Raw genomic sequence first — 13,201 nt, forward strand, 5'->3', positions numbered from 1 at the left:
GATGCTAAAAGTACCAGGCAGAATTAACTGTCACAGGCCCCAACACTGAGTTTCATTAGCCAAAGCGGGGCAAAGGTATTTCAGGCAGAACAGAAGAATAGAGTATTCTAGAATACTTGGAGTTGCTCAAAATGTTATCAGGGAAGGCTGGGGAATATCTCGTGGGGCCCTCCAGGCAGCTTCGTTCAGGGTGCTGCTGATGGAGAGAGACGGCAGGTCTAGGAGGCACTGAGCTGTCCTTGTGTGTCCTGTGGGTGTGCATGCACATGCACTTCCAGCAGGGGTGTGGAAAAAGAGGGGCGATTTGCCCAGGACCGCACCTAACTCAGCTCTGGGGAATCTTATTTGGAAACAATAAAATAAACAAAACTGGACAGTGAATCTGTGAATGGGGGAGGCGAACAAGAACGAAACATCCAGTCAGCACCTTTCTTTACCCACTGTTTGCTCATAGCCGGCCAGAGGGCTGTGTGTCTTTTCCCGGAGTGATTTAATTTAACAGCCTTCTCAGGAAAGACTCGGTCATCTTCCCATTTAAGAGAAGGTGATGTGGAGGCCGGATTAAACTGTCAGTCCCTTTCACTGAATCATTTCTGCAGTCGGGACCTCCCAACGCTCTTCCCTTGACACACAAAGACCACAGCTGATGAGTTAAAGAAACTGATTTCCAGCCCTCTCAGCCTTTAAATTATGAATGGAACAAGGATGGTTTTTTTTATTCCAGTCACACAGCAATTTAGATAGTTGCCACTGAGAGCCTCGTCATCTATTTTAAATTCTTCGTCAATGAAGGCTGAACACGCTTGATCTCTGTGGTATGGCGCGTCTCTGCGGCGGCGCCTGTGGCAGGCTCTCCAGCCTTCTCATTCCCTGCTTCTAATACATGTAATTTATGCAACGGCTAGTTGCTTGGCTTCTGTCTAGCTGTGTCTTAATTTGTACTGATTTCCTTGTTAGCAGGTTGCTGTAATGTCTGGCCACCAGTTTCCAGCTTTGCTTTACAATGTATTTTCAGACTTTAATGAGGACCCCTGTTGGCAAACTGGCCTGAGCCTGCCCTGATAGATTTGGGGAAGAACAAAAGAAAGAAAGAAAGAAAGAAAAAAAAAGCTTTCCAAATAACAAGGCTGGACTGCTTATTCATTAGTTCCTACCAAATGGACATGGTGGCCTGGAGGATGGGATGGGAAGGTAACACATGGGCCATATCTTAAAGCTCTGTATTTGGGGGAAGTGGGGAGATAGGTGCTAGCCAGGCTTTCCAAAGACCCCATGAAACCACTTTAGTCTCTCTTTTGAAGTTGATCTCGTGTACCAGATCATCCTGGAGTGGCCTCACTCCACCAAGGTGGTGTGTCTGGGGCCAGAGCAGCAGGCTGAAGTCCTTCCCGTCTAGAACCCACAATCTGCAGAGGAGCTCAAAACTCTATCTTGCTGGGGTACGTGTGTGCTATGGCAGCTCTCAAGAAGATGATGTTAGTATGTCCACAGGGACGCCACACTCAGGACAGAAGTTACAGAAAGACAAGCTGGGGTGACACTAAGTCACCTGCTCTGACCACGTCATCAGTTCAGGCTGCTGTAGTAAATACACACCGTGTGTGGCTTAGGCAGATGTTTCTTACTGCTCTGGAGCCTTAAATGGCAAGACCAAGGTGTTAGCATGGTTGGGCTCTGGTGAGGGGTACTCTCCCTGGATCCCAGGAGACACCTTCCTGGTGGACTCTTCTATGACTCTCTCTTTTATAGTGTCAGGGGTCACATCTATGGCCTGGACAATCTAGGCAAGTGATGTGCCACTGAGATACAGCCCCAGTCTCTCCCCTCTTTAAATAGGGGTACTATTCTCATCTTGGGCATCATGGGGTTTTTACCCTCCTGACCTCATCCTAAATCCAATTACCTCCTTAAAGGCTCCACCTCTCAAGCCAGTACATTGGTGACTAGGATTCCCAGATGTAAATTTTTTTACATGTATTTATTTATCCATCCTCTTAACCCCCTTTCAGTGTGTGTGTGTGTGTGTGTGTGTGTGTGTGTGTGTGTGTGTGTGTGTGTCCCCGCCTGTCTACACACACTCAAGCCGTGGTGGATGTAAGAGGATAACCTGCAGGAGTTGATTTGCTCATTCCACCACATGGGGTCTGGGAATTGAACTTGGCTGATCAGGCTAGGAGGTAAGCACCTTTAACTATGGAGCCATCTCAACAGCCCCCACATGTGAATTTTTAGGAACATAACTTTTAGCTCACAGCGCCCGTTTAGAGGAAGTAGTGGTCAGCAGCTTTTTAGTACGCCCAGACCCATTGCTGACAGTCAATCCAGTGGACAGAAGTCCCTCATTGCTGGCAAAGCTAAGCTCTTTTCTACACTCCATTTGCACCTCCCTTAGCTCACAGACTTCACACTCACCAGCGTGAACTTGGGATTCGGAGTTCCTGTGTAACTTTTGCTCAGAAAGGAACCTTGTTGACCAAGCTGACACTCTAGTTCCCATGTTGTCCTCGGACGTGAGAAGGGGGTGGCATTCCTGTGTCCTTCTCAAGCTTGTGTGGTTTGTGTAGATCTGAGTCAGATCTCAGAACTGGGACCACCGGGAGCCAAAGAGCAGCTCCTTGTGACACCATGACCTAGATAAAGTCTGTGAGGACTGGCCAGCTTCCACTGGAAAGCTGTGTAGGAAAGAGCCCAAGGACTTGGGTGGGGGAGGCATGAGTTAGACTCTAACTTTATCAGCTACTGGCTGTTGATAGCATCCTGTGCAGCCTCTGTATAAAGATGCATCTGTGTGCACACCACCACTGGGCATGGGAAAGTAAAATACCTCAGTGTTCTCTGTAAGTTCCCTCATCTGTAAAAATATCTAGTTTACAGATCATTAAAAAAAAAAAAAAGCTAGAAATAGGTGACACTGGGGAGGTAGAGGCAGGGCGGATCTCTGTGAGTTCAGGCCAGCCAAGGCTACATAGTGAGACCCTATCTCCAGATAAACAAACAAGTATTAGAAATAGAAATGAGGATGAAGTTCTGTTGGTTGAGTGCTTACCCAGTATGCCCAGCCCTAGGTTCGATCCCCAGCACTGCATAAATTTGGTGTGGTGGCACATACCTGTAACCTTAGCACTTGGGAGCTTAAAGCAAAATATCAGGATTTGAAGATATATACCACCACACCATCACTACCAACACACACTACATATCACCACACATCACCACATACCACCACATAGCACTACCACACACTACCACCATACCACTACATACCACCACCTCCACACACCACCTCTACCACTACCTCCACACCACCACCACCACCACACACCCCACTACAACATTTCTAGCTACCTCGTGAGCTCAAGATCAGCCTGGACTACATAGCAAGACCTTGTCTCAACATCTTGGAATAAACAAGAGTGAAATTCATCATCCTGTGTTTGTATTTATCACCATGGTGTGCATATCCTTGTGCAGGGCTTCACTGAATAGATAAGATGTAAATGGTGGCTATTTTTATTGTAAGACAAACTTTAATGCTAAATCTCACTTTTAGTGCTTGAGACTGAACCCTGGGCCTTGTGCATTTCAAGCAAGCGCCCTACTGCTAAGCAAAACTTCCTGCTCCCTGCACATAACTTCCTTTGAGGACTGCTTCCTGGTACACATACTGTCAGAATGTCTTGTGCTTGCTATTCTCCCACAGAAGAGCTGCCGACCTTCCCTCACTGAGCCACCAGCTACTTCAGGGCAGGGGTTTGTCATGGACCCCCCATATTTCCAGGTCCCCATCCTCCATTATTGACAGTATAGTTCCCAGGACTCCACAACTGTGGCAGAAATCCAGCACAGCCAGTCCAAGAACCAAAGGACTAAAGGCTCGACTCAAGGACTTGGCCATGGATAGATGCTGTTTCAGCTTGCCGTTCTCTCTCAAGCGCTTCCATGAGACAGGAAACATAACTACATCCTTCTGTGCTGAGAATCATGGGAGAAAGGAGAGTTATTTCCCGTCCTGATACAGAAAATCCCAGGCATAAGGATTTAGCTTAGTGGTAGAGCGCTTGCCTAGCAAGCACAAGGCCCTGGGTTCGGTCCTCAGCTCTGGAAATAAAATAAAATAAAATAAAATCCCAGGTGTAGCTTTGTTGCATTTTATTTTGAGACAAGATACCATTCTGTAGTCCAGGCTAGCCTGGAACTCACTATGTAACCCAGGCTGGCCTTGAACTAAAGGCACACCTCTTGCTTCAGTCTCCCAACAGCAGGAGCAGCCACATTTGACCTCAAGTTTGGATTCTGAATAACCCTGTTTGGGTCCCAGGCTCAGCAAGGTCAGAGGAGGTCCTGCTGCTCTATTAGCTCCTGGGAAGATCCTGAGGCCACAGCATGTCCATGGTGGTGGGGCAGGGGACAGACACAGCAAATCCGTAGGAGTCACATGGAGGCAGGTGTGCCACAGTAAAATGCCACTCATGACCCTAATGGCCTGGTGCAGATGGTGACAGATGAGGTAGGAACTGTATGCTGAGGAAAAAAAAAAATCCTATGATGTTATTTCCAATTGTGTCCATTTGCCTGCAAATATACCTTTGCTCTCCTTTCTGACTGAACAAAAACAAATTCCATTGTGTACATGCGGCACATTTTCCTTATGTGCCTGTCTTGGATTCCTAAGTCTTTGCCCCCCCTTTTTAATTTTTTTTTGGGGGGACAGGGTTTCTTTGCATAGCCTTGGCTGTCTTAGAAGTAGCTCTGTAGACCAGGCTGGCCTTGAACTCACAGAGATCCGCTTGCCTCGGCCACCCAAGTGCTGGGATTAAAAGTGTGTGCCACCACCACTCAGTTTAGATACTTAAGTCGGTTCCACAATTTAGTTATTGTGAAAATGTAGAATGCTTCACAAATTGGCATATCATCCTTGCGGCAGGGTCATACTTATCTTCTCCATGTTGTTTCAGTTTTAGTGTGCTGCTGAAGTGAGCACTCTTTAGTTCTGAAACACAGTCTCATGTAGTCCAGGCTAGGCTTGAACTCCCTGTGTAGCCAAGGATGTCCTTAAACCTCTCATCCTCTGGCCTTCACCTCACACATGCTAAGATTACAGACAGGTGTGCTCCATCACAGCCAGTTTACGCCAGTGCTAGGGGTCCAACCCAGGCTTTGTGTGTGCTAGGCAAGCGCTCCACCGCTGAGCTCTGTCCCCTGCCCATTCCTTTTGCTTTTTAAGACATGGTCTCACCCAGGCACAGTGCCCCACGTCTTTAATCCCAGCAGTTCCAGGATAGCCAGGGCTACACAGAGAAATCCTGTCTGGAAAAACAAAACAAAACAGGACAAGGTCTCACTGCTGCCCTGGCAGGTCTTGAACTACAATCCTCTGCAGTCTCCATAGTAGCTGAGACCACAGGTCCGGGCCACTAATCCCTTTAATGCTTTTGAGTAGCTGGAAACGTAGACATTGGCGCTGTCTGTCCTGCAGACTGGAAGTTCAAGATCAAGATCATGCTCCTTAGAAATGCTGGGAAGATTCCTAGCCTCCTTCCAGCTTCTGTGACCTCACTACACCCTGTCTCCCTTTTCCTGTAACATCTTTCCCCCGTATGTCTCTGGGTCTTTACACTCTGCCCTCTCATGCTGCTCTTCTCTTTGAACAAAGGCCCCAGTTAAATTGGGTAAGGACCCACTCTACTGCAGCATGACTGTATTGAAACTAACTACACACGCAAAGGCCCTGCTTCCACAGAAGTCACAGTGGAGACACTGGGGTTTGAACTTCCACAGATCTTTTTACATTGATTTGTGTGTGAGGGGGTAGGTGGATACATGTGTGTGCATACTGAGACCAGAGGTCAGCTTCAAATGTGATTATTCAGGAGCTGTCCACTTTATTTTATTGATTTTTTTAAAAAAGATTTATTTACATGTGTGCATGCACATGTGGGGACATTTACCCTAGTGTGGGATATAGAAGTCAGAGGAAACCTGTGGGAGTTGCTTACACCAAGTGCTGGGGTTAAAGGTGCGTGCCACCATGCCGGGCAGCCCACTTTGTGGTGATACTGTGTTCCCCAAAATATTGTGCACCCTAATAAACTTATTTGAGGTCAGAGAACAGAACAGCCACTAGATATAAAGGCCAGAAAATGGTGGCACTCACGCTTTTAATCCTATCACTTGTGAGGCAGAGATCCATCCCGGATCTCTGTGAGTTTAAGGCCACACTGGAAACAGCCAAGCATGGTGACTCATGCCTTTAATTCCAGGAAGTGATGGCAGAAAGCAGAAAGGTATATAAGGCATGAGGACCAGGAACTAGATAGAGCTGGTTAAGCTTTTAGGCTTTTAGCAGCAGTTCAGCTGAGATCCATTTGGATGAGGACTCAGAGGCTTCCAGTCTGAGGAAACAGGATCAGCTGAGGAACTGTCAAGGTGAAGTAGCTGTGGCTTGTTCTGCTTCTCTGATCTTCCAGCATTCACCCCAATACCTGGCTCAGGTTTGTTCTTATTAATAAAACTTTTTAAAATTCATGCAGCACCACTTCACTTTTTTGAGTCTTTCATGGGGAGCTGGGGTTCACTTGTTTGACTAGACTTGGTGATGCCCAGAGATTCTCCCGTTTCCACTCCCACAGGTCAGGGGTTCCTTGTACATGTTACTGTGCCCTGGCTTCTGTGTGCCATTTCACTGAGAGAGCTGTCTCCCCAGCTCCCAGTGTCTCTTTGTCGAGGGATACCACCTAACTTATAGCAGGCAGTGTGGGCTCAGAAGTCTGTAAAGGTAGGTTGAGGGAGAGCACAGTGGGTACCTACTGATGAATAAGCAGAAGTCAGTCACCAAAGAGGTAGGGACCAGAGATTCAATATCTGGTTAGTGTGCTGAAAGGGATTTCAGTTTGACTGGAGTCCCGGACAGTGGCCCTATGGGTTGTGGGGGACAGTGTCCATATGGGGTGTGGGGGACAGTGTCCATGTGGGTTGTGGGGGACAGTGTCCATGTGGGTTGTGGGGGACAGTGGTCATGTGGGATGTGGGGGACAGTGGCCCTGTGGGTTGTGGGGGACAGTGTCCATGTGGGATGTGGGGGACAGTGTCCATGTGGGATGTGGGGGACAGTGTCCATGTGGGATGTGGGGGACAGTGTCCATGTGGGATGTGGGGGACAGTGTCCATGTGGGTTGTGGGGGACAGTGTCCATGTGGGATGTGGGGGACAGTGGTCATGTGGGATGTGGGGGACAGTGGCCCTGTGGGTTGTGGGGGACAGTGTACATGTGGGATGTGGGGGACAGTGTCCATGTGGGATGTGGGGGACAGTGGCCCTGTGGATGTGGGGGACAGTGTCCATGTGGGATGTGGGGGACAGTGTCCATGTGGGATGTGGGGGACAGTGGCCCTGTGGGTTGTGGGGGACAGTGTCCATGTGGGATGTGGGGGACAGTGTCCATGTGGGATGTGGGGGACAGTGGCCCTGTGGGATGTGGGGGACAGTGTCCATGTGGGATGTGGGGGACAGTGGTCATGTGGGATGTGGGGGACAGTGTCCATGTGGGATGTGGGGGACAGTGTCCATGTGGGATGTGGGGGACAGTGTCCATGTGGGATGTGGGGGACAGTGTCCATGTGGGATGGGGGGACAGTGTCCATGTGGGATGTGGGGGGACAGTGTCCCATGTGGGATGTGGGGACAGTGTCCATGGTGGGATGTGGGGGGGGACAGTGTCATGGATGTGGGGGACCAGTGGTCCATGTTGGGATGTGGGGGACAGTGCCCTGTGGGATGTGGGGGACAGTGTCCATGTGGGATGTGGGGGACAGTGTCCATGTGGGATGTGGGGGACAGTGGCCCTGTGGGATGTGGGGGACAGTGTCCATGTGGGATGTGGGGGACAGTGTCCATGTGGGATGGTGAGGGGGAACAGTGGCGGCCCTGGGGGTGTGGGGGACAGTGTCCATGTGGGATGTGGGGGACAGTGTCCATGTGGGATGTGGGGGATGGTGGCCATGTGGGTTTTGGGGGACAGTGGCCCTGTGGGTTTTGGATGGCAGCACTGGAAATGAAGAGTCAAGGAGTGATTTTACAGGCCAGGAGGGAGAGCTCAATGGGCAAAGGCACTTACTAAGAAAGCTTGATTACCGAAACTCAATCCCTGGAACTCACATAATGGTGGAATGATAGCCAACTCCAAAAATTGTCCTCTCTCCCTTTCTCTTTCTCACACACATGCATGCACGCTTGCACCATCACCACCACCACCACCACCACCACCACCACCACCAATAAATAGTTTTTAAAGTCATGTACACAGCCAGGTGTGGTAGTGCAGTTCATGCCTTGAGAGGCAGAGGTGGGCATCTCTCTGAGTCTGAGACCATTCTTAACCACATAGTGAGTTCCAGGCCAGCCAAGGCCACACAGAGAGACCCTATCTCAAAAAGAAAGATTTGTACACTACAAGGTGATATGATTGGGGAATGTCTTTCTGCATGCTGTGAATATGTGTTGCTCTGATTGGTTGATAAATAAAGCCGTTTGGCCTATGGCAAGGCAGCTTAGAGGCAGGCAAGAAATTAAAAGAGAGAGACAGGAAGAAGGTGGCGTGGGGAGATGTCAGTGAGTCGCCTAAGGAGCAACATGTAATGGGACGCAGGTAAAGCCAGAGAACATGTGGCAATACTCGACCAATAGCTATAGGCTAATTTAAGATGTAAGAGCTAGCTAGCAAAAAGCTTGAGCCATGGTCATGCAGTTATAATTAATATAAGCCTCTGTGTGTTTAACTGGGGACACGAGTGGGAGAGATTTGCCCCGACCTCCGGCAGGCTGGGACACAGGAAAACTTCAGCTACAAAATACCTCAGTTTCTAGGGGTTGATTAAGGAGGGGGGACTTGAGAGTTTGGAATGAGGTCAGCATGGGTTCTCTGCATACTGAGCTAACATGTAGCAGGAACATGAGGCTGGTGCAGGATCCCCAGCGGCTAAGTGCCATTTACTCCTGAATTTCACTCGTTCATGCATTCCCTGCTCACTTCTGCCTCCTCTCCTTACCCCGTGCTGGAATGTTCTTTCTCTCCACATTTGACTAGTGTTATCAACTGACAACATGAGTTTTGAAGGCCTGCTGTGTGCCTGCTAATTGTGTTATGTGCTTCATCTCTTTGAATCTCATGTAACCTGGTGAGGGAGGTCCAACTACACTCATTGTCCAGACCAAGGGAGACTTTTAGAGCAAGGTCCTGTCTAGTCTCCTGTTAGCAGGGGCTGACCCTGATCTGTATCCAGCTTTGTGGATGCTTTAGCCTCCTCAGCCTCCTGTTTCTCCTTCTTTATTCTCCTCACATTGGACTCATTTTATTTTATTTTGTTTTGGTTTTTCGAGACAGGGTTTCTCTGTAGCTTTGGAGCCTGTCCTGGATTAGCTCTGTAGACCAGGCTGGCCTCGAACTCACAGAGATCCACCTGCCTCTGCCTCCCAAGTGCTGGGATTACAGGCGTGCGCCACCACCGCCCGGCCATGGTTTCTTTCTTGAAGCTCTCCATCCATCCCCAAGGGCTCTCTATTGTGTTCTGGAGGGGACTGTGCTCCCTAGAATATAGGACGCCACCTTGGCACTTCAGTTGATCTGGACCCCACCTGGTTGCCCTGGAGGTCGACAGAAATACCATCTCAGGAAACTTGTAGCTCATATGACCTGTCTGTTCAGCTTCCTGGTTGGGAAGGTTATAGAGGGCCTGCAGACCATCATAATGACTTTAGATTACTTTGATTATAAAAACAAACAAACAAATAAACAAGCCCCTCAAAACAAAAAATAGAGGGTTTCCAGTTAAGGAAACTGTTAGCTGCTAAATGCTTTTCAAGATTACTTTGGCTAACTGTCAGAAAATGGAGTGGACGTGGGAAGGGACTAGAGAGCAGAATCAGGAGTGGGGGAGCATGGCTGGGCCAGCTATGTACTATTCAATGCCAGAGCGTAGTGTGTATGGGACTCACTAGAGTTACACAACATGGTGGTCCTGGGAGGCAGGGTAGGATGAAGCAGAAGTCCTTTTGGAGACAGATGGAGACAGAAAGCTAGATTTGTGTGCTGGTAAATCAGGGTCATCTGGGAAGAGAGCAGCTCAATTGAGAAAATGCCTCCGGATTGGTCTGTAGACAAGTCTGTGGGGCATTTTTGATTAATGATTGATGTGGGAGGGTCCAATATACTATTGGCAGCACTGCCCCCGGGCAGGTGGTCCTGGGTGTATCAAAAAGCAGGCTCAGCAAGTCATGGGGAGCAAGTCAGTTAGTAGTGCTCCTCTGTGGCCTCGGCTTCAGTCTCTGCCTCCAGGTTCCTGCCTTGACTTCCTGCCCTGACATCTGTTGGTGATGGATTGTGGCCTGGGAGTCTTAAGGTGAAGCAAACCCTCCCCTCCCTAAGTAACTGTTGGTCATGGTGTTTATCACAGCAACAGAGAGCTAGCCCGGACTTTGCAAACAGAACTGATAGGGCATGCTGGGGAGAAGGGATAGGGAGAGGGAGGGGGAGATTATGGTTTTGTTTGTTGTTTTATTTTGAGGCAGGGTCTTGCTATGAAACCCAAGCTTTTCCTAGAACTCACTATGTAGCTAGTCTTGAATTAGACGCCCTCTTCCCTCTACCTCCTGAGCACTGGTTTTCCGGTGTGCCAGGTTCAGACGATGCTTTGACTTGAGCAACTGGGTGAGAGGTGGTGGTGTTTCCTGAGATAGGGAAGATTGGAGAGGAGGACCAGGCATGCTGGGACACATCTCAGAAAGAGTCAGGCATTCTTGTAGAGCACGACAAAGGAAACAATCACTGGTTCTGTGGAAGAACTGTCTGGAGCCTCGGGACCAACAGCCATGTCTCTCTGGCTCTGGGAAGCCCAGAGGGCTGAGGACCAACTGGGGCTTCATCAGATGCTCTGGGGCAGCACTGACTCTGGAGGCATGTGGTCCCAGCAGGTGCACAGAGACTTAGGCTTAGAAGCCTCTCTGGATCCCATTCCTTGTTACCATCATGTTGAAATGGTTAGTGGGGCTCTGCTCTTTCGTTTTCCCCTGGGCACTACAGATTGTGCGGCTGGTCCTGCCACATTGGATGTGGAAGTGACATTAGTAAGCTTGGGCCATCCATTCAGAACTACATATTCAAAACAGAATAAACCCAAGGGCAACAGATGCTTATGGCTTAATGTGTGTGAAGTACTTGGAAAAGTGCCTGGGCTTATAATAGGTGTTTTGTAAGCATTTGAGGTGAGGGTTATGAGAATAACCATGAGGATCACTTGGAGTGTGAGCTAGGAGGGTCCATGTGCTTCAATCTCAGGAGTAAAGGAAGAATGGATGCTTGTTTAGAAATAAAGTTGTGAGCCATAGATGGAGCTGTTCGGAATGACTAGGGCAGCTCTTAGCTGCCTGCAACATCAGCATCCAAGGTTGCCCTCAGGAGTTTGAGGCCTGTGATCCCAGTATGTCTGGCTGCTGGAAGTGTTTGGAAGAAACCCATGCTTGGGAATGTTATCCCAGGCACCTGGATTGGGGGGGGTGGGGAGGAAGGCTGCAAATACATTTTCCTGAGCCCCCAGGAGACCTAGAGGACAGAAGGGAAGTGCTGGCAGGGTGGAGTTCCCTAGCTATGAACCCAGGATCTCCTGGAAGATCTGGAGGGAGAGCCTCACCCAGTTTGTGTAAACCTGGCAGTGTGCGTAGGCACAGGCACCATCCCTGTCCTCATTCTGTCTGTCACAGGGAGGATCAGAGGAGGTATCATATGGCCTGCTGCCAAGAGCGGAGCTTTAGGACTGGAATGTGCTTCCTGACCAGCAGGCTTGGGATCTCATAGCACGGTTCCCCGGCTCCCTGAGGATGTCCCTTCTTTGCTGTTTGTCACCTAAAAAAAAAAAAATCATTTCAGTCTGGGGAGGTAATAAAACTCAGTTGATAATATGCTTGAGTTTTATCTCTAGAAAAAAAAATATATATATATATACGTGTGTGTGTGTGTGTGTGTGTGTGTGTGTGTGTGTGTGTGTGTGAGAGAGAGAGAGAGAGAGAGAGAGAGAGAGAGAGAGAGAGAGAGAGAGAGCACGGTTCCCCGGCTCCCTGAGGATGTCCCTTCTTTGCTGTTTGTCACCTAAAAAAAAAATCATTTCAGTCTGGGGAGGTAATAAAACTCAGTTGATAATATGCTTGAGTTTTATCTCTAGAAAAAATAAATATATATACACGTGTGGTGTGTGTGTGTGTGTGTGTGTGTGTGTGTGTGTGTGTGTGTGTGTATAATGTTAAAAAAATATGCTGGGCAGTGGTGGCACATGCTTTTAATCCCAGCACTAGGGACACAGAGGCAGGCAGATCTCTGTGAGTTCGAGGCCAGCCTGATCTATAGAGCGAGATCCAGGACAGGCACCAAAACTACACAGAGAAACACTGTCTATTTAAAAAAAAAAAATAGAGCCAAGTGTGGTGGTAAATCAGGTTTATAATCTTAATCTCTGGGAGGCAGAGATGTGAAGATCTATGGTACTTCCTGGATAGCCTGGTCTACTCTAGTCTGAAACACAAGATAATGACTCTGGAGGAGCAACACCTGAAATTGTCCTATGGCTTCCACACACATGTGCACCTTGCATGTGCTTGAATGCAGACAGGAACAGGCACATAGACCAACATACACACACACTAACATGCACATACACGAACACGTGCACCCAGCAGCACTCTCTACCCCCTACCCAGACACATCTACAGCTTCAGGGCTGTGTGTAGTGGCATGAGTTTATAATCCCAGGATTCAGGAGGGAGGCAGGATATTGTGACTGAGCCCAGCTGTCTCCACCTCCCAGTTGTGCTGAGATTGAAGGCATGAGCCTCCCAAGTGCTGGGATCAAAGACATGAACCTCCCAAGTGCTGGGATCAAAGACATGAACCTCCCAAGTGCTGGGATCAAAGACATGAACCTCCCAAGTGCTGGGATCAAAGACATGAGCCTCCCAAGTGCTGGGATCAAAGACATGAGCCTCCCAAGTGCTGGCATTAAAGGTGTGTGCCACGACTGCCTGGCCTCTATGGCTATCTAGTGGCTAACTCTGCCCTCTGATCTCCAGGCAAGCTTTATTTGTCAGAACACAAACAAAATATCACACAACATGCCTCCACCTCCCCACCTGTACTGAGCTTCAGACACCAACCATTTTG

At 48.9% G+C, this 13,201-nt stretch overlaps 1 protein-coding gene and 1 non-coding gene across 9 annotated transcripts in view; one reads left to right on the plus strand and one right to left on the minus strand.

Annotated features, from left to right (window-relative positions):
* Positions 1-13,201, plus strand: part of Arsg (arylsulfatase G) — a 132,081-nt gene that overhangs the window by 56,335 nt on the left and 62,545 nt on the right. The window lies entirely within an intron of this gene.
* LOC118590481 lies at positions 4,879-4,981 on the minus strand. The gene has a single exon (XR_004945779.1). It is a non-coding gene; the product is annotated as a U6 spliceosomal RNA (small nuclear RNA).

The sequence above is a fragment of the Onychomys torridus genome, chromosome 8, assembly GCF_903995425.1.
Source record: "Onychomys torridus chromosome 8, mOncTor1.1, whole genome shotgun sequence".
NCBI classification, from domain to species: domain Eukaryota; kingdom Metazoa; phylum Chordata; class Mammalia; order Rodentia; family Cricetidae; genus Onychomys; species Onychomys torridus.